This window comes from Cyprinus carpio, chromosome A23 (assembly GCF_018340385.1).
Source record: "Cyprinus carpio isolate SPL01 chromosome A23, ASM1834038v1, whole genome shotgun sequence".
In the NCBI taxonomy this organism is placed as follows: Eukaryota; Metazoa; Chordata; class Actinopteri; order Cypriniformes; family Cyprinidae; genus Cyprinus; species Cyprinus carpio.
In genome coordinates this window covers 17660840-17683670 of record NC_056594.1, presented here as the reverse complement: position 1 = coordinate 17683670, position 22831 = coordinate 17660840, and the positions used below count along the sequence as shown (strand labels likewise).

Genomic DNA, 22831 nt, shown 5'->3' with positions numbered 1-22831 from the left:
AGCCGTGTTTCTGCAGCGCTTCATAAATTACGTCAGGGCCATGCCAGAATCACATCTACAGCAGAAAAATGAATATGGGAATGATGAAGGTCTTGTAGACATAACTGTGGTCAGATAAGAGATTATGATTATATTATATATGTATATATATATATATATATATATATATATACACACACACTAGATATCCATCCACTACCTTCCTGAATTACTGCGGTCCCCGGGCTCGAGTGAATCAGCCAGTCCGACAGGAAGTGCCCGTCGTCGGCGCTGCAAACGTAAACAAAGACCGGGTAAGCGGAGCGGCCTGCGGGCTAAGCTAAAGCTCAACCCACATCTTCCAGCGATACCAAGCATCTTCCTCGCTAACGTATGATCTCTGGCAAACAAGATTGACAAGCTACGACTTCGGATCACTCGGCGAATGTTTATAGACTGCAACGTTATGGTTTTCACAGAAACTTGGCTCAATAGCACCATTCCAAATAGCGTGATTGAGCTAGAGGGGCGCAATATCTACAGGACTGACAGAACGGCTGTGGACTCAGGTAAAAGCAAAGGTGGGGGTGTTTGCATCTACGTAAACAGATCCTGGTGCGCCAGTGCTGTTATTACTAAATCCTATTGTTCTACTGATATTAAATACATCTTTATCAAGTGCAGACCCTTTTTTTCTGCCCTGTGAATTTACAACTGCCATAAATGCTGCAGTGTATGTAGCCCCGGATGCTAATGCTAAACTAGCCATGAAAGAATTATCTTCTGCTGTTAGTAAACTGCAAACAACACATCCGGATGGAGTCTTTATTATTGCTGGTGATTTTAATCATGCCAATCTGAGAACAACTCTCCCCAAATTTTATCAAATTGTTTTTTCCCGACAAGAGGAGACAATACTCTTGATCATGTTTGAACAAACATCCCTGATGCTTACAAAGCAACTCCCCTCCCCCACGTTGGACAATCTGATCACCTCTCCCTGTTCCTTCTACCCAAATACACCCCAATCATCAAACGTGTGAAACCCACTCTGAGGGCTGTTACATTTTGGCTGGAAGAAGCAGACTCTTCACTACTGCAGGAGTTCCAGTGCACAGACTGGAATTTGTTTGCTCGGGCCACATTGGACTTCCACACAGACGTTAATACCTACACCACCTCTGTCCTGTATCATATCAACGAATGTGTTGGCAAAGTAACCACCCATAAAGCAATTAAAATGTACCCCAATCAGAAACCCTGGATGAACAAGGAAATATGGCTCCTGCTGAAGGCACGCAACGCTGCTTTCAAATCCGTGATGCCTACAGCTTATCCAGGTCCAATCTGAAGAGGGGAATTCAATCTGGCAAATACAACTACAAACTGCATATTGAGGACAGATTTAAAAACAACGACCCTCGGCGTATGTGGACAGGCATCCATGCCCTCACAGACTATAAACCAGCAAACAGCACACCCCCAACCAGCAATGCAACCTCCCCTGATGATCTAAACTATTTGTATGCTCGCTTTGATCGTGGAAAGACAGAACCACCCATCAAAGTTGTGCTCACACCTGACGACCTGCCGCTCACACTTTTCACCAGGGACGTGTGCTCCACCATGCGTTAGGTGAATGCTCATAAAGCTGCCGGCCCTGACGGCATCCCTGGCCGAGTGCTTAGGTCTTCACCAACATTTTCAACCTCTCTTTGGCCCAAGCCATTGTTCCCAACAGCTTCAAAACAACCACCATTGTACCTGTACCAAAACATGCTGGTGCAATGCCCCTCAATGACTTCCGCCCAGTTGCTCTTACTCCCATTATTGCAAAATGTTTTGAGAGGCTGGTCCTCTCCCACCTGAAAACATGCTTGCCCCCTACACTGGACCCATACCAGTTCGCCTACAAATTCAACAGGTCAACTGAGCGTGCCATCCCCTCAGCTCTCCACTCTGCCTTGACGCACCTGGACAGAACCAACACATATGTCAGGATGCTATTCATTGATTTCAGCTCCGCCTTCAATACTGTGATCCCATCCAAGCTGATCTCCAAGCCATGTGATCTTGGCATCAGCCCCTCCCTCTGTAACTGGACCCTGGACTTTCTCAACAACAGACCACAGTCTGTTAGGATCAGTAACCACACCTCCTCTGCCCTCACTTTAAACACTGGGGTACCACAGGGCTGTGTGCTGAGTCCAATCCTCTACTCCCTTTTCACCCACAACTGCATACCTGTGCATGGCGCTAACTCCATAATCAAGTTTGCAGATGACACCACAGTGGTAGGCCTGATCAGCGGCAATGATGAGACAGCCTACAGGGATGAGTTTCAGCATCCAGCAATGTGGTGTGCCAACAATAACCTTGCACTCAACACCCAAAAGACCAAAGAGCTGATTGTAGACCACTGGCGGACTAAGAAGGACCACACTCCCATCTACATTGATGGGGCTGAAGTGGAGCATGTGGCAAGCTTCAAGTTCCTTGGTGTCCATCTCTCTTAGGATCTTTCGTGGACCCTCAATACCTCCATACTGATCAAAAAGGCACAAGAGCACCTTTACTTCCTTAGGAAACTAAGGGAAGCTCACCTGTCCCCCAACATCCTGCTGAACTTTTACTGCTGCACAATTGAAAGGATTCTCACAAACTGCATCACAGTGTGGTATGGCAACTGCACTGTTTCGGACCAGAAAGCCCTCCAGTGGGTGGTGAAAACTGCCCAATACATGACTGGTGTCGGGGTACCCTCCATCAAAGACGTCTACCACAAACGCTGCCTAAGGAGAGTGAGAAGCATCATCAAAGACTCCTTTCACCCCAGTCATAGACTGTTCACTCCTCTCCCATCTGGGAGACGCTAGAGTCTTCGCTGTCGCACCAGCAGACACAGGAACAGTTTTTTTCCCCTCAGCTGTTAGCCTACTGAACTCTAATCTCAGGCGCTGAACACTACATCCTGGATGGACCACCTTATGCTTAAAAAAAAATAAATAAATAAAAATCACATTTCTGATTTTTTTTTTTTTTTTCCGGATGCCACATTATCTCTTTACCTACCGGTATAATGCACCTTCATTTGCATCTTCTGTTTATACTTCTTTATGGTCATTGGCAGTCATTTGCATTGATATATAAACTTATTATGCTACTATACACACACATTCTATATTTATTTATACCACACTGTTTTTTTGCACTTCTGGTTAATGCACATTCTTTTTATACTCAATAAAGTGAACAATGCATCTAATCTGTTTATAATCTAATCTAATCTCTTCTTTGCTAATACCATGTTGTATGTACAGTCATTTGCATTGATTGGTGCATGGTTCTGCCCTTCTACCTCATAACTTGCTGGCACTATATTGTCAATACCAAGCTTAAAACAATACAATTAAATACAATATAGCAGCATATACACAATAGTATTATATTCTTAGATTAATAATGATGGAACAAATGTCAAAAACATGTTAACTTCTTAGATTAATATGTCATAAAGCTTAATGTATATACACACTTCTTAGATTAATAATGATGGAAAAACAAACATTTAACAAAGGCTTCGGTATTGGTATTGGTGATATTTGCCTTCATTTTTATTAAGTAAAATCATGCCATAAAACAAATATTTAAAATATACTGTATTTGTTGTATCTAAATTTATTTAGCTATTCACTGTAAAATATATATTTATAATTATAAATGTTAATGTTAGGTGTAATTAAAGAAAAATGTGATTTGTTTTTAACATATATAACATATATAAATGATTAGAAAGTCAAGGTCATCTGTATTATGGGATAACATTATTACATACTGTATAACATCCATACAGAAAATCAGCATAATGTGTACAGTGTGCTAATATGCTATTTGAAATACAGCCAATTTGCCTTGACATTGCCATTCTGGCTTATTTCATACCCAAAAGTACATAGTTTGCCATTTGTAGCACAGTACACATTCTTCACATTCACATGGGACTTTATCAGTATAGAGAGAGAGAGAGAGAGAGAGAGAGAGAGAGAGAGAGAGAGACATGTTAAGGTTCCATATATGTGAATTTATGTTCAAGTGAGGTTTCTTAACAATGAAAGTGGCCTATTGAGTAATGTAAGAACGCCTAGGTTACTTTCAGACAGTTTTGTGGGCTTGTTGTGGAAGAAACTTTTTACTTAAGACTCTTGGACGTGAATGCCAAACCATACAAGCAGCAAATCCATGACAAATGGGCATTCGTGAGTGAAGGCAATGGGGGAAATTATAATCAGCAGAAAGGCCATATATGAGCACCAGTAGGAGGCTAATTTGGCTAACATCAGCGTCTAAATGTCTCATTGGCAGGGTTTAATTTCAGGTGAAGTGAGGTGAGGAGTCAAAACACTTGCCAGAACAATCAATGCAGTCTCCTTCAGCGTGCATCTCGCAGAGCTTCGCATCCCCTCTGGACTTCAGATATGACGAGAGAGATACCTGTCAGCACGCAGCTCTCCTCCTCTGCCCATCTGCTTCCAGACATCAAAGGCTGCGTCTTCAATAGCATCCCATTACTTCATACTAGAGCGCGGTGGGGAGGTTGGGTTAGGTACGACAAAACGGAAAATGGGAGGGCCACGCTCAGGTGCTCTCACGCCTCCATAACCCTGATAATTTGAGGATGCATATGACACATGTCTAAACATTAGGCAAAAGGGTCTCGAGGGGGAAAATTGTCTGTCAATGTGGCGGGGAAGGGTGCTGTCAGATTTAAAGCTAATGGGAGTGCAATCCTAAGGACTGTGGACAGTTTGTGTGTGTGTGTAACGATACCTGTTTGTATGTGTGGTTAAAGGGACAGTACACTCATAAATGACAATTGTCATTATTTACTCACCCTCGTGGCATTCCAAACCAACTCTGACATTAGGCAAACTTTCTCCATGTGATCTGCAGAAGAAAAGAGTCATATGGGTTGGCCTGTACGTTTTTTTTTTTTTTTTTGGGGGGGGGGGGGGGGGTTGTCTGATAAAAATTGTGATTTGTCTGATAAAACTTGCAATAACAGTTTAAAAAAGTAAAAAAAAAAAAAAAAATAAATAATAAAAAAAAAAAGAAGACTTAAAATAAACAAATAAATAAAAAATCCAGGTTTGCTGTATGTGCTTGTATGATTTAGCCAAATTTTTGTGATTATATAATAATAATAATAAACTAGAAAAATTACTCAAAACCAAAATAAGAACAATTACTGTTATAATATATCTTTATAAAATAAAAGATCATGTATTTGATAATATAATAATAATAATTTATTTATTATTATTGTATTGTTTAATTTCACATTATACCTGAAAAATGCTAACAGGTATGACTGTCTTAAAAGAATAATTAACCCAAAAAGGTTTTGTTTTTTGTTTTTTTCTCGACATTATTCGGAAGTACATTGGTGTGAGCCAATAATTTTTTTTCTTTAGGTGAAGTATCACTTAAACACTTTCACTAACACTCAACTAAAATGTGTTAATACAATTGTATAAAAACTAAGTATCACTTAAACACTTTCACTAACACTCAACTAAAATGTGTTAATACAATTGTATAAAAACTAAAATATATATACACACACATGTATAAAGCATAAAATCAAAGTAAAATGATTTACTAAAAAATTTAAAATAAATAAAATCGTTTTTTTTTTATTATTATTTTTTTTTTATTTATTTATTTTTTTGGTTTAATACAATTGTATAAAAACTAAAAACTATTACTTAACCACTGTAAGTGTCACTCAACCAAAAGCATTTGGTTTGTAATCAGGTGTCCAGATTCGGTCCGTTTTTTTTTTTTTTTTTTTTTAAGAAAGAGATTGTCAAAGTAGGAAATAGATAAAAGTGCTGGCACAGAACCAAAAAGAAAGAAAGAAAGAAAGAAAGAAAGAAAGAAAGAAAGAAAGAAAGAAAGAAAGAAAGAAAGAAAGAAAGAAAGAAAGAAAAATAAAAGCATGTGCAGGTTTTTAAGTTAAAGGTGATCTATAAATAGACTCCACTCTTCAAAGAAAGAGCTGTAATGAGTGATTGAGGAGCATAGCAGAAGAGAGGGAGGGTTGGTGAAGACAGAAATGAGATAATGAACAGATACAAGCCTGCTATATTTTCCACACAGATAGAGAACACAGGAACAAAGTCAAATTGTGTCTGAAGTCTTAATTGGTGTTTGTTGTGTATTTCGAAACATATACTGAATATAAAAATCTTTTAAATAAGAAGAAAAAAAAAGAAAGAAAAAAAAATCCATCTAAACCAAGACTTACAGACTAGCAGAATTTGGTTCGAGTTCTGGCCCAAAGTAGGTATTGGTTGAAGATTGTCAGTTGTGTTTGTTTTGTGTCTGGGAATACTCCTCATTTATATCAATAGTTTAACACTGTTGCCATTTAACCCTTTAACATCGTAATGATGTATAGGTATTTTAGCCAACTACATAGTCCAGATACCAGCATGGAGAAATAGTCCAGCATGCATGGAGAAAAGTTGACAAAATCACTAATTAAACAGTAAATGGAGCATAAAATACACTTTCATTCTCTCCCTCAAGAACTCCCAGCAAACACTTTATGTAATGACAGAACTTGCTAAGAGCCATAGTGTGAAACACCACAATGGAATTAAACTGTTAATTATGAACAGAAGACTACCATGAACATAAACAAGATCTTTTCCAAGACAAATGAAGAACCCTTGATTTAAACTTCTTATTGGACAAGACGAGTTAAATAGGCAGCAATGAGCTTTTATTTACAATGCATGTTATTTACACTAAGTTAAAACAATTGGGGTAACTGATTAAATTATCATTGGTGTTGCATACCATCCTCAAAAGGCGGAAATTCTGAAAATTCTGAGGTAAAACCTCAGAGAAGTATCAAGACTCATTCCTATGCAAAAATAGCAGCTTTACAGTAACCAATAAACATAAAAACACTACAGCACAAATAATATTCTGTAAAGTGCTGCATTCTGCTCTCAAATGAGGTGAAATCACAGTAAACAGTGAGGTAGAGCAGTGTGTACATGTGTGTATTAGGGTATGTGTGTGTTAGCATGGGTATGACGCATTCTTCCAGACTCACTGTTGTTTGCTCTGGTGAGCTCAGTGATGGTGTGAAGAACGGGCTAATTACTCAAGGCCAGAAGTCTGGCAGCGACCCACGCTTTGATATCGGATCCTTTTAACACACCCAACTGGCGAGTCGCGGGCCAGCTGGGGATTTAGGCGCTAAAGAATCACAGTGACCATTTCTGCAAGTTACGTCCCGGTATTTTTTTTATATTTTTTTAAATTCCCTTGTAACCAAGACAATGGCTCATCAAGGCAAGTGAGACTCTGCATTGTGCAAATGAATTGGCTTGGATGCTGCCTCCACCTGCTCCTCAATGTGCTTGTGAAGCACTGCTATTGTGGACGAAAAGACGACAGGCATTTTAATCCGATGGCTCTGGAATTGTTTTTAGTCTGAGGACAGAGGGCTTTTTATTTATCATTTCGTTTTTGTTTTTCATCTCAGACAGATAACATACTGACCCAAATTTAAATGATAGCGGCAAGAGGCAATAGGGCTTTCTGAACTCTGCCCTCATTGTGTGTGAATATGACAGCTTTGTAAGCTAAAAAAGAAAGGTATGAGGGTATTCAACATAAGCTTGCCATGTGTTTACTTTACTCCTTCTCTCACAAAACCGTAGAGTGGCAGTACTATGTTACAGTGATAGTATCATATAATAATACCGTGTACTTTGATTATATACAGTGGTTGCTATATTCATTATCATGTTATTTACATGGCACTCAGAGGTACTTTAAATAATATGGTATGGAGGAGTAAATCAAGCCTTTGCGGGCTAAAGGTGGTCCTACAGGTTAAGTAGGTGGTCATAATGTATTGGCTCATTAGTGTGTTTTATATATATATATATTTATATGTGTGTGTGTGTGTATGTGTGCGCGTGTGCATTTCTGAAGGATCATGTAATGTTGACACTAAAAATAATGTAATGACTTGAAAATTCTGGTTTGCATCACAGAAATATTAAATATATATTTCAGATTAGGTGTGTGCATTTTGAGTTTTTTTTCCATTGTGCTGTGTTTTAGAGCTCAGGGAAATGAAAAATTACTGGATAATTTATTATTATTTTATTATTATTATTGCTATTATTATTTCATTCATTTTACAATGTGTGTATGCTTTATTAAGGAATACTGCTTTAAAGTAATGAATTTTAAGGTTTTACCTGTGCCTTAAAATCAGTTCCTTAATAACATCATCCTTCACAAAGTGATGTCCTATTAATTGTTGTTATGAACTTCAAGTGTAAGCTAATTGTCAATCCCTCACTAAGCAATCGCAAACGTTTACTCTTCATTTCCATCCTAAGCTTTAACATATTCTGGAAGTTCAGTATTAATTTGTAAAAGTTAAATATTTTAATCTAAATATTTTACTTTCTGTATTTCTCTCTCCCATTTATAATTGGACACACATGTGCACAGACCCACATTCACATCTGGCTTTCCGGATAGTTCTGCACTCCTTGCTTTGTCAGCTTCAGTGTTGCAGCACCAGGCAGCCAGCGGATCAGTGTTGCCAGGACACAGGAGAAAATGGAGATGGGTAGAGAGCTATTCATAGTGCCCTCTCCAGGGAACCATCAGACAGAGGGTGCCAGGAGCTGTGCTGAGATCAGCACAAAAGCAGCCAACATGAAGCTATAGCTCAGGGTCAGCAGCTGTTTCACTGCACCAAGAACAGTCGCATCATTCATGGAGTAAGTCGGCTTATCCATAGCTGGGCTTCAGTTCAGTCTTGCTGGACTTGCCCTTTCTGATTTGCCCAAATCCTTTAAGACTCAAAGAGACACTGCATAATCCCAGGTGTTGAGAGAATAACAGACACGTCGAGACGACCCCGTGGACCACAGCGGCACCCTACAGATCCAGAAATTAGACAACCTGTCGCGAGCTCTACGGATGCCTCAGCCTGCCAGAGTCCCTGGAGATCCTCCGCACTCTCAACTATCAAAGTCATCTGTACCAAATATCAAGAAGGCCGCCAGTCACTGTATTGTTGCCAAGAATGTCACATCTTTTGGACGGAGATAAAAGAAGGAATGCCAGTTTTTTACAAAGTTAGATAGAAACCCTTTTCCAGAGGGGCACAGTCAGCGAGTCAATGCATCCTCAGACGTTAAGTGTAGGAGTTTCATTTTAACAAGCTGCGGTCCTGAGAAATTCAGAGAGTCACGTAGGTTAAGCATAGCCCACAGGAACAAAGAACTGAGACGGAGCACAATTAGCAAATCAATAGCTCTATAACACGAGCGGTTCCAGCTCAGTCCAGACGTCATTGTTAGGAGTTTTTGCATCCCTGAACTATTTATTTCTGAACTATGCTAATTAAAAGTAAAATGCTATTTTTTGAAAACCACTTCAGCAGAAAGTAGAGCATTGATTTTTATTTTCTTGCTTATCACAAAGCAATTAAAAAACCCTCAAATAAATAAGTGATAGGAGCTTGACTGAGAAGAAAGACCATGTCAGGAATATAACCATGCATGCTCACATGAGTTAACTTTACAAAAATATATTTTATTTAATGGGTCAGGCAAAAGATTTTAATTGGAAGGCTCCCCAATCCTGAAAAAGAAAAAGAAAAAAAACTCAATGTAAGGCAATGTCAGACAGCTCAGGATTGTGGGGGGGGGGGAGTTTTTACTGGGAGTACTGAGAAAAGTTACAGCAGCAGTTGCTTCTCGTGGTTTAGCTTTCTACATGAAAAAACACCTTTAGAACTTTGTGTATAGAGCCGGGTTTCTTTCAAAATTTTTGGGGGATCTTTTTTTTTTTTTTTTTTTTTTTTAAAGCTGGATGGAAACAAAAACTGGCAAAAAATTAAATAAATAAATAAATAAAATAAAATAAAACATAAAAAACAAATCCCAAAATGTGCTTAAAGCAATAGTTCACCCAAAATGAAAATTTGCTGAACACTCACTCATCCTCAGACTATCAGTTAACATTTTGTGAAGTAAAAAGCTGTATATTTGTAAGAAACGCATATATCACTAAGGTTTTAACTACAAACCACCACTTCTGACCCAAATATGGGTCCTCTATCTATAATATTGCTTTCTTCAATGAAAAAGTTGTCTTGTCTGAATCAGAAGAGACATATAGACAAATAAAAAAAAAAGTTCAAAACAGTTCAAAAATATGTTGATGGATTTTGATGTGAGAGAGGGGGATAGACTTTTTCACTGGAGGAAGTTTTATTATGAATCTATATTTTGGCCAGAATTGATGGTTTAATGTTAAAATGCATGGATGATGACTCTGTTTCTTACAAACATGCAGACATTAATTTATGGACTGGAGTCGTGTGGATTACTTGTGGATTATTGTGTTTTTATCAGCTGTTTGGACACTCATTCTGAAAGGCACCCATTCACTGCACCATCGGTGAGGAATGAAATCTTGGATGGCCTAAGGATGAGCTAATTTTCAGCAAATGTTCATTTTTGGGTAAACTATTCCTTTAAAAATTATTATTATTAGATTGAGATTATTTTTAAAAATATATGTATATATAGATTTTTTTTTTTTTTTTTTTTTGCAAACGACAGGGCCTTAAGGAACTGTCTCACATGTGGTCGCTCCCACACATCAACCTCTGCAAAGACATGCTACATAGTTATTATATCACAAATATGAATTGCATGTTCAAATTTTAGCAGCTGTGGTATTTCTGACAAAGCTAACAAAGGTTAACTTTAGCTACAAGCTGCCATGCCAACGCTTTATGTAATATTCTTTGAGTAAAGTGAGGGATGAATCAAATTTATGTGGAAATCGACTTTTTGCCAGGAAATGCTACAGATTCCTACAACACTGACAAAGGCACTCCAGATGGACAAACACAAGGGCTGATGTACAGCAGCAAATAACATTGATTCGTAAATTATTTCTGAGAAAGGCCTGGTAAATATGGACACAACACAACAAACAGTGTCACCAAGACTCCAGATGCTATTAAATGTTACTGATGTATTGTAGCAATCTAGGCTGGTAGCTAAAGGACGGTAGGTGTGATCATTGGATATAAGAGTTCAGGGTTTAATCAACTGGTTTAAATAAACAACTAATGTCTTTAAAACTAAACACTGAAATGTAATAATAATAATAATAATAATAATCATCATCATCATAATCTATAATAGATTCAATAATAAATGTATAAATATTTATTATTATTATTATTATTATTATTGATTATGATGACGATGATGATGATGATGATGATGATGATGATATTACTACTACTACATTTCACTGTTTGATTTTAAGGTCATTTTAATTTATTATTGTTAATAAATTTTACATTTTAAGGAATATTTAAATTTTACTCTATTTATTTATTTACAATACATTATTTATTTTTTTGTTACTTTTTTTCTCCAATAATAATAATAATAATAATAATAATAAATTTCTAAATATGTATTATTTATTATTATTATTATTATTATTATTATTATTATTATTATTGATGATGATGATGATGATGATATTACTACTACTACTACATTTCATTGTTTTATTTTAGATTTTAATTTAATGAATTTTTGTTAATGGTTTAAGAAGAAAAACAAGAAGAAATATAATGATAAATGTATACATATTTTATATTGTTATTATTATTGATGATGATGATGATGATATTACTACTACTACTACATTTCACTGTTTGAATATAAGGACATAAAATGTAATTTTAATAATGTAATAATACATTATAAATTATTTATATATATATTTATTATATATATATATATATATATATATATATATATATATATATATATATATTATATATATATATATATATATATAATTACTACTACTACTACATTTAAATGTTTTAATTTTTTGTTATTTTGGTATTTTTTTTATTTATTTTTTTTTATATAAATCTTTTTATATATATTTGTATTTTAGTTCTTAAATAATAATTATTATTTATTTTTTTATTTATATTATATACATTATTATATTATATACATTATATAATTATTTAATCAATTAAGTAATTAAAATAAGACTAGAATAAAACTTATTTCAATGCTTTTGTGTTTACTCACAAAACATTTTGTTCGCCCGAGAAATAAGATGTGACGGAAATAAGATGAAATGGGAGGAAAAACTACTTTAGTGGTTTTGTGAGTGAAGGCACAGTTTCTTGGGGGAACACAATTACTATTTTACTGCAATATTCGAGTATCGCAATATAATTTTTCCTCCCATCTCTTTTTTTTTTTTTTTTTTTTCTGTTATCATGTCCCCTTAGGGGCTACATAGCATCCCACCAGTCAGAAAGCCCTGAGCTAAATGACTGCATATTCACTTTCAGTTTGTTTTAATGATTTCCCAGAATGCAAAAACCTAGTTACACATTTTTGTAATGGGGTTACAGATATAGCAGTACAGCCAGACAAAGAGGTATTGGGGAAAGCACTGTGCCAGCGAGCACCATAAATCTTTCCAAGCTCTTTTAAGTGTCTCTTAGACGGTCTCCCAGAACTCCTCAGTTTCTCCTAAGTTTACAGTACCTTAAACAGCACTAAAGGTGAAGCTGCTCTTGAAATTGATGAATTGGCTTCCTATTGTCCTCCCTGATGGCTCACTTTTGTGGAGCCGATTCTTTTGTCCGGGCCTATCAGCCGCTCCACTCTTTCTGAATGAGAGGCTCCGGCGAGCCACAAGGTTTCTGAAGCCCAGCCGGAGCAGATGACGGGTGGCTGTGGGCCATGCATGAAGCTCTAATGGTTGGCAGTGGTGTGGTTTGGTCGGGTTGACAGGTCCCTGTGTCTCTGTGGACAGGTTCAGGACTGACACCTCATCCATCTCTGTCCCTGAGGGGGCTCTTGCTTCAGGCTTTAATGACAGGCGAGTGGTCTGTATATTTGTGTGCGTATGGTAGTGTGTGGAGGGGGATCCTCGCCTGTAGCGCCACAGGCTCTGTCAGAGCACAATTACCTCCCATGAGCCTCTCCGTTCAAGGTGACTGCATAGCTCAGGGTTAATCTCAAGCGATGTCGTGGCTCTGTGGTGTTTGGGTGAGATGATGTCTGGAACACAACATTAACACCATACATCTCCTACTGCAAATATGCATAAATCTCCCACTAAATGGGAAAATCAGTTTCTGCTGCTAACTTTATTTTTCCTTAAAACAAAAGGCTATAAATTAGGAATCTCAATCTAATAATAATAATAATAATAATAATAATAATAAATGATGGAGCCATGTTTGTTCCACTTATATTTCCATATGCTAGATTCCATACAAGTAGGACTGAAACAATTAGTCGAAATATAAATAAATCAATGCTACCAAACGAATAATCGCATTCAAAATGAAAGTTTTTGTTTACAAAATACATGTGTGTGTACTGTGTATATTTATATAAATATTAACATTTTATATATAATATAATTATTAAGTAAATAATATATATAGTGTGTTCTGCTGAGCAAAAAAAAATATATATATAGGCTATATTTTGAAGAATGTTGGTACCCAAACATTTGACGGTAGCCATTGACTTCCATAGTATGGGAAAAAAATACGTGTATGGAATTTAATGGCTACCATCAACTGTTTGGTTACCAACATTCTTCAAAATATCTTTATATTTTTAACTGAATCCACTGCCCTTTTGTGGTTCATGTGATTTATATGTTTGATATGTTTCATAAGACCTCAGTAGATTGTCAGGAGCCACAGCTATTAATTTTGTATTTCCTGTACCAGCTTTTTTGACTCTCTGAACCCATTGACTTGCATTTTATCAATTAACAAAGACCATGGATTCAGCTAAAGTCATCTTAAATGTTCTACTGAAGAAAGTAAGTAACCTTCATCTCAGATGCTCTGAGAGTGAGTAAATTAACAACACATTTTTGGGGTAAACTATTCATTTAAGAGCAATTTTACCAGCATTTTTTTTTTTTACATCAACATAATTCTTTACTACTAGCCTGTTTATAACTTTGCTTGCTAATCTTAAACATTTCAGCTAGGATGTTCAACCTGAAATAGAGCTGTTAATGATAACGCAATAATTAGCACCCTGATTTTGAATGGGAAAGGTGACAACCATGTAGCCAGGGCAACATGGCTGTGGGGGCGGAGCCTCGGATGAGGGTTACATGTAACTTGTTTGCGTGAGTGTGTGAATGTGTGTGTGGAGGTCTGAGGAGGCAGGGGACTCCTTTAACACAGCAGTGAGCTCTCATTAAAAGCATCTTTCTCTTGGCCAGCAGTGGACGCTGTCAGCTGCTTGCTTCCACTGCATGCAAATAAGCCTAATTAGTCTGTGAATCTCCAGAGTTTCCAAATGATAGCATTTCAAAAAGGCACACTTCTACTCACACCATGACAAAAATCTCCCAGCTCTCCTGGGAAACATTATTCTTGCATTTAAAAAAAACATTATTCATGTGTTTTAGATCTAACAGCAAGTAATTAGATGAAGTATCTGTTTTTTTTTTTTTTTCATATCCAGATTCTTTTCATGTCCGGCCGTGAATCTCACAAACATCACACATACATCAGAGAAGTGGCAATAAATATGTCTAAACAGGGTGAAGTGAGCTGTCAATCAGTTTGATTAATGACCAACATGTTTCTAAATGTGTGTGATCCAAACTGTGTAGTCAGCAGGTCATGAGCAGCGGAGCAGCTTTCTCTCAGTGATTGAGACTACGGGTCGCATTAAATGGGCGTACTGACAAACATGAGACTCCTGATGCCGTTTCACGCTTCACATCTAGATTACTTTTGGTGTTGCTGGATGTGGACAAGCGGGAATAAAGAATTTTAAAGAAATAGTTCAACCAAAAATTAAAATTCTGTCATCAATTACTCACCCTCAAGTTGTTTCTGAACCGCATCACTTTCTTTCTTTCTGTATAACACAAAAAGGGGCAGTGTTATTTATTATGTTTTTTTTTCTTATATTTTGAATTCGCTTTTATTTTTATATTTTCTCTTCCAGTGCTTTTGTCCTTTTTATCAAGACAAAGATCTATTATTTTAGTTTAGCTGTCAGTGCTTACATTTATTTCAGTCCTTTTCAAAGCATCATTTCTAATTTCCATTGAATTTTTCTTTTAATATTCATATTTTATTTTATTTCAACTTTATTTTATTTAAATTAATAATAATTAAATTAAAGTTTTTAAAACTGGCAAGTGTGAAGTATATGCTGCTCTTTTCCATTTTATGAAAGGATATGTCAAGCCTCAAAATATAATATAAAAACTAAAAAACACCTTAAAATATTATAAAAGTGGTTCAAGAAGCTTTTTGTAGGAAAGAGACTGACATTTAAGTAATGAAACATGGCGCACACAGACACACACACACGCATCAGTGACCATGAAAGGGGTTTGAGAGGTGTAGGAAAATGTTAGGAAAATAATACGTTTCTCTTACAAATTATTTTATGTCTATTTCAGAAGATTTGGCATATATGGAACAACTAATTTTGTACTTAATGCACTTTAATTGTGTGGACATCGTGCTGAAGTCCAACTTAAGATATACTGAAGTATATTTGATTGTGCTAAAGTGAAACTATTGCAAGTATACTTCAGGTACACTTTAAATATCTTGCATTTAAAGAGCGACATAAAGATCATGCAATCCTCATCAGTAGAGACATTAAAAAACATTTTAGGCTTAATATTAAGAAATGTGCATTGTCCACAAGTAGTACTCCAAATAAAGTTTAATTATAATTTTTTATATCAGTAAGTCTCAAGTGATATATGTTAATAGACTTGAACTATAATTAGTATAAAAACAATGTATTTTAAATGTATAACTTTTCACTCGGGTATGTGTGTGTATATATAAGTGTGCCAAGAAAATATCCCCCACACCATTACACCACCACCAGCAGCCTGAACCGTTGAGACAAGGCAGGATGGATCCGTGCTTTCATGTTCTTTACGCCAAATTCTGACCCTTCCATCTGAATTTCGCAGCAGAAATCAAGACTCATCAGACCAGGCAACGTTTTTTCCAGTCTTCTATTGTCCAATTTTGGTGAACCTGTGCAAATTGTAGCCTCCGTTTCCTGTTCTTAGCTGACAGGAGTGGCACCCGGTGTGGTCTTCTGCTGCTGTAGCCCATCTGCTTCAGGGTTTGACGTGTTGTGCGTTCAGAGATAGTATTCTGCATACCTTGCAGAGTGGTTATTTGAGTTACTGTTGCCTTTCTATCATCTCTAATCAGTCTGCCCATTCTCCTCTGACCTCAACAAGGCATTTTCGTCCACACAAATGCCGCTCACTGGATATTTTCTCTTTTTTGGACCATTCTCTGTAAACCCTAGAGATGGTTGTGCGTGAAAATCCCAGTAGATCAGCAGTCTGACCAGCCCGTCTGGCACCAACAACCATTCTAAGTTCAAAGTCAATTAAATCCCCTTTCTTCCCCATTCTGATGCTCGGTTTGAACTTCAGCAAGTCATCTTTACCACATCTAGATGTCTAAATGCATTGAGTTGCTGCCATGTGATTGGCTGATTAGCAATTTGTGTTACCAAGCAATTGAACAGGTATACCTAATAAAGTGGGCGGTGAGTGTGTGAGTGTGTGTGTGTGTGTGTGTGTGTTATATATATATATTAGTCATACTTGTGTTATACTTGTGTAAGTCCTGTCCAATCAGGAGTCACATCACACAGCCAGTACAGACGTACTAGGTATCCATCACTTGTGACTCACCAAACCAAGTGTTCCTCTCTCTCATTATCTCATTTTGTTTTTCTCATCCTATTTCATACTTTCTCTCTCTATATGCAGTGTATTGACACCATCTGTCAGAGGTCCAGCTGGTGCCTGAGGGTTATCTCTTCAGACCAGTGAACATCTCACTGTGGAGACAGAAGCCCCCTGACCTGGACAGACACTTACAGCCAAGCAAAAAAGCCCAAAAAGGTAACTCAGTCCTACCTCTATGAGCATAATCGCTCATAATATATTTAACATTTTCATCACAAAATCAGCTCCATATGTATGAATTTTCTGATATAGTAAACTTGCACGATAGCTCACTTGGTATAGCACTGGACTTGCAATGTTAACCATCCCATGAAACTCAAGTCACTAAAACCTCAAAGACTCTTTGAAGAAAACTCAAATGACATTGCAAATATCAAATATAATGGCTTTACCTTACTTTAGTTTTCGTTAAAGCTATTAGTTATGTTTAGGGTATGGTTTAGTGTACATGGTATGTTATTTTCAAATGCAATTAAGAATTAATCACTGTGAAGTAATAGCGATTATATAGGGTAGATACTACTATTTCTAACTGATTACCCTGGAAATGAGTCAGGAACGTGAGGTACACTGACAGCTGGCACCAAAAGAAGCCACACTGTCCCAAATCATTCATTAGAGACCATCATACATGAACTATGACGTCAAAGGGAGTAGACAGGGAAAAATGAGAGTCATTTCACATTTTTAAGACCTTCCAAGAATCCCCACTTTTAAAACAGGTCAAAACATATTTAGTCTAATTACAGTTCATTTTAAATGGCTATCGATGAAGAAAGAAGCTTTTCCTCTAAAGAAAAATGTAGCTATTGCATCAGTAGAAGCTAACTTCTGAAGATAATTTGCAGACACAGAAGCCATAAGACCCGTTCAAGAATGACAACTATATCAATAACTATCTCTGTAATGATTGTTCCAAATTTAATAATTGTTCTAATTCTATGAGAATAGGGAAGTCCATTCCACAGCTATGAAAACGACCCAAAGGAATGATATTGCTGGAATCACTTTCATAATGTTTTTTTTCAGCAGATAAATGATAAAAACATCAGAACCCACCTTTAAAAAGCTTGAACATTTTAAGTGGCAGAAGACAGAACTGCAGTGCATGTTTATAAAGTGAATGTTATTCTCCTTTGGTGTGGACGATAATATAGTTAACATATGAACAGGCCTTTAAAGGCCTAGCATTCTGTGGGTTAAAGAGAGGGTTGAAAATAGTCCTGGAAAACCAAACTATGGACTACCATTATAAGTGGACCACAGAGAAAATAAACAACAGAAACGATGACCAGTACAAGTCACAAGTTATCTAGATGTAAACTTAAATAGCTTAATGCATTAATCAGAATAAGGTCTTCAACGGCTTGTATTTGAAAGTAAGCCTGAATAGAGTTAATGTCAAAGTTTAGGTGAATATAAATCAGAATTTGAAAGATGCCGCAGACAGAAGCAGGGGAGCTAGAAAACAAACAAACAATAAGGCTTCAATATTTGCCCTTCATCGTTATCAGTGAGGCTGTTTGCTTCTGATCCCATTCGCCATGCTCCTGAGCCGAGACGGCAGCTACCGAGACCGAGAGAGAGAGAAAGCAGGGAAATCACACCCAAAAAGCCCCTATTGAACCATCAAGTAACAGGCTTTGTTGAGACAATGCTAGCCGGGGGCTTGAGGAAAGATGGGTGTATTTAAGGCAGCCAACAAACACTGGGCTCCCGGAGGGCATAGAGGAGGGAGGAGACATCAAAATGGAGAGAGAGCGAGAGAGATAAAAGGAGAAACGGAAGCAAACTTCTCATTCTCTCACCCTAAACTGTAACTTTAACCCTCGCCTCATAAACATATGAATGGATCCATGGCGCACACTCCCCCACAGAAACGCTAAGCGACACCTATGAACAGCATACTAGGCTTAAGAAGCCATTCTCTCCAAAGCCTGCATTTCTGCAATGCAGGATTAGTCCGATTTGCAGAGATTGAGAAGTTCAAGCCTTTCTTTTAACGGTTTAATTTTTGGGAAGGGGAGGTGAGGGTTTAAATGGATCGTCAAGTGTGTCGATTAAGCTCATTAGCCCTTTTAAAGGAGCTGCCTGACACGTGCGAAAATGAGAATCAATAAGGACCATCATTTCTCATGCTTGTCTGGGTGGTGAATACGGAGTGGAGAACTTCACATTTATCATGAACTAGGACAGTGAACACAAAACCGGATGTGTTTAACATTAATTTTTTATGCTTGTCTGGGTGGTGAATAAGGATTTGAGAGATTCAATTAAGCAACTCCCAATCGAAGGGTTGTGAGTTCGAGTCTCGGGCCGGCAGGAATTGTGGGTGGGGGGGAGTGCATGTACAGTTCTCTCTCCACCTTCAATACCATGACTTAGGTGCCCTTGAGCAAGGCATTGAACCCCCAACTGCTCCCCGGGCGCTGCAGCATAAATGGCTGCCCGTTGCTCTGGGTGTGTGTTCACAGTGTGTGTGTGTTCACTGCTCTGTGTGTGTGCACTTCGGGATAGGTTAAATGCAGAGCACGAATTCTGAGTATGGGTCACCATACTTGGCTGAATGTCACTTCCCTTCACTTCACTTCACTTCACTTCACTTCACTTCATTTAACATGGGAAAGAGCTTTAAATGGGTGTGTGGCTATCCGGGAACTGAATGATGAACTCAGGGAAGGTACCGTGACCACAGAAAGAGAATGACCCTATAATCAATTTGGACACTTAAAGGCACAATATGTAAGTTTTCACTGCTAGAGGTTGCATTTTTAAACAATAACAAAGGCTTGGTGACGCTATGAAGGAGAGTGGAACGATGGAAGATGTAATTTTCACCATCCAGAGATGTCCAAATCATGTTCACGGATGTAATGAATTAATTTGTTTTATTACCTGTACCTTCCAAAGTTATTCAAACAGTGAATAAATAACAAAGTGAGCCAAGAACATTTAACGTTACATTGTCAAAGAACAGTATGCCTGTCTTCAGTCTAGCGCAAGTTTACACACTCTCAAAAAACTCAAACTCTCAAAAAAACCTTATAATCAGTAAAGCTGTCTATACACTGTTTGATGAATGAATCTCCTACTTACATCATATGTACATCTGCACTTTGTTGTTTGTGATGAGAGAATACACTCAGCGAGCGCTCTTACTGAACAAAACTCCAGTGCATCAGCGATGACTCATCTAAACGCCTCTGATTGGCTGCTGTGTTCATAAACTCAACAGGCTCGTGTGTGATTGGTTATAACGCGCAACACTGTAAAAATGCAGAAAAAGATTCATGGTGCAATATTGAGCAAATCTAAATATAATGCTGCAGTCAACACATTTCATTTCATTTTCATTTTATTCGCCACTGCCGTAATGGATTTACTGCAGCAGCATTTTTGTCCACGTGTGTTGCCATAGTTTCTACAAGTGGAAACCGATAGCATGGATATTACGTAATTATTGATGGGCAACAATAAACCGGGACGAGCCATTGTTTAAAATTTAAATTTCTCTGGGAATCCTAGGGAACTTTTAGGATAACATAAGTGCACAACTGCATGAAATATATAACAAGTACTTTTTTTATATTTTACTACGAAAATCGTACGTATTGTGCCTTTAAGCAACTCTTTAAAATGTATGAAAACAGTTAATTTGGGTTACATTACAAACAAACAAATAAATAAATAAATAAATAAAAACAAGTCAAGAGAAATATATTTAAATCAATAGAAAAATGTTAAGGTAAATCTGATTAAAAACTAACAGGAACTGAGCTAAAGTATTTGGAATATTAAACGTTAGTGGAAGATGTCCATAGTTAATGTGATGAACACTACAGGAACTGACTTTAGACAGTCAGATATATTATATATATATATATATATATTTTGATAGTAATATGTATTATATATATATATTATATAAATAAAGAGAGAGAGAGAGAGAGAGAGAGAGGAGAGAGAGAGAGAGAGAAGTATATATAGAAATAAATAAAATTATTTGAGATCATTTGCTCTGAGCACACTCTTGAGTTCAATGGAATGGAACAGAATTCCAAGTTCTTGAACATTTGACATCATCTTAAAAAAATGTCACATTTTTACCAACGTTTTCACATAAACCAATAAAACCAAATTTTGTGTGAACGGCCCATAAGCAAAGTGAAAAAAGGACTAGAATTGTTTGTTTCCTGCTCCCACTTGATTTGATCTTTTATGTTCAAATGCAATGAATTCGCACATCAGACATCAAGTGTCCAAATACTGTTTTGGATTGTGATAAAGTTTATGTAAAGAAGCTCACCTGTCAGCACAGCACTTATAAAGGAGTTGAGTAAAGATAGACAGATACAGTAGATAGACCCGTCATCTCATGCTATAAAACTGAAATCTGAAGGACGTTGGATTCATGCTCTGTCAAGCTGGTAAACGTAAGGGCAAAAGAAGGACATGGCGCTTTGATGAAGTTTCATTGTCCCTTTGAACCCTTTTGAAAGCAGGAGAAAACTGTTTTTTTTTTTCATACATATTTCTGGGTTTAATCTGATGTTCAGTGCAGTGCCTTTGGTTCCTGGTGGGATTGGATGGAGTTTAAATGTTAGCTCAGTGGGTGTGGGCTCTCTGGTCTTTCTGCCCTTTGATGCCTGCCTCGGTCTGTATGTCAGAAATAGAGAAAAACAAACAGATAGAGAGTGAAAGAAGAGAAGGACGACTAAGGTGATATGTAATGGTGGCTTTAATGTGCTTAACAAATCTTTTAGCATGCTAATTATCAATCAGACGGACACTTTTTGAGTTTTCACTACAAAGCAATCATTTGAGTGAAAACAGCTTAGCTGAGAACAGACAGACAGATTCACAGAGAGAGAGAAAAATGAACAGGATGCTGAATAGACGGGAGGAGGAAGTGGAAATCCCATCATTTATACACATGGCTGCCATAAGCAGACCGTGTCCAAAGGACCTGCTGATTTCAGATGAGTTTTTAGATTTGTGCACAGTGCTTGAAAAGAAAATGGAAATTAGTCTATGGCTGCTTTGCCCAATTTTTTCTTTCTATTTTTTTTTTCAAGGTAACATGTCGGTATATTTGCTTTGAATTGCTTTGCTTTAAAATCTAAATAATTTTTTTAAAAGGGACAATTCACCCCCCAAACTTCATTTAAAACAATCACCCAAAAATTCCAAGGAAGCTCTCAAACTGTTCACAGTACTGTATCATGGTTTCCATTGAAATATTAAGCAGCTTTTTTCAGCATTGATGATAATTAGAACTCTTGAGCGGAAAATCAGCATGACTTTTAAAGGATCATGTGACACTGAAGACTGGACTGGATTGAAAATCAGCTTTGCCAAATAAATACATTTTAAAATATATTTAAACAGAAAAGTTATTTAAATTTGCAATAATATTTCACAATATTACTATTTTTACTGTACTATTGATTAAATAAATGCAGCCCTGGTGAGCATAAGAAACATCTTTCAAAATATTTAAAAAATCTCACCAATCTGAGGCTTTTAAACAGTAGTGCAGCTCCACTCAAGCCTCAGCAACTGTTAATTTCTTAGATCAGAAACTCAGAAGTCAAAGAATGAACTATAGACCTGATTTCATTGAACTCTCTCTGTCAATATTAATCAATCCGAACACAAAAGTCCATTTCTCAGCCTTTACTGCTTTTGAAAATTAGTTTCTTTCTCCAAGCCTCCGTTAGTTGACTTGCAACCATTCGCACCTTTTTCAATCATTTCTCATAATTTTGTTCTAATGCGTTAGCTGCTGGCACTATTCAAATAAACCCCTCATGTAAACCCTGCATCAGCTCCCAGGTATATAATGTCCAGAAAGGTGGTATTTACAGTCAGAATGGTAAAAGAAATGAGAGTGAGGAGGCGGTGCTGCCACTTTTAAAAAGAACAATGATGTTTAAATCAGAACTAT

The 22831-nt window shown here is 36.9% G+C and overlaps 1 long non-coding RNA gene across 1 annotated transcript in view; it reads right to left on the bottom strand.

The window, feature by feature from the left end:
- Positions 1-4090: 4090 nt before the first annotated feature.
- The window catches only part of LOC122135200, a 42577-nt gene continuing 23836 nt past the window's right edge, over positions 4091-22831 (bottom strand). Inside the window, exons 2-3 of the long non-coding RNA XR_006153409.1 lie at positions 4871-4923; positions 4091-4640 (exon numbers count right to left, since the gene is read on the bottom strand). This is a non-coding gene — a long non-coding RNA (uncharacterized LOC122135200). The remainder of the gene's footprint in view (positions 4641-4870; positions 4924-22831) is intronic.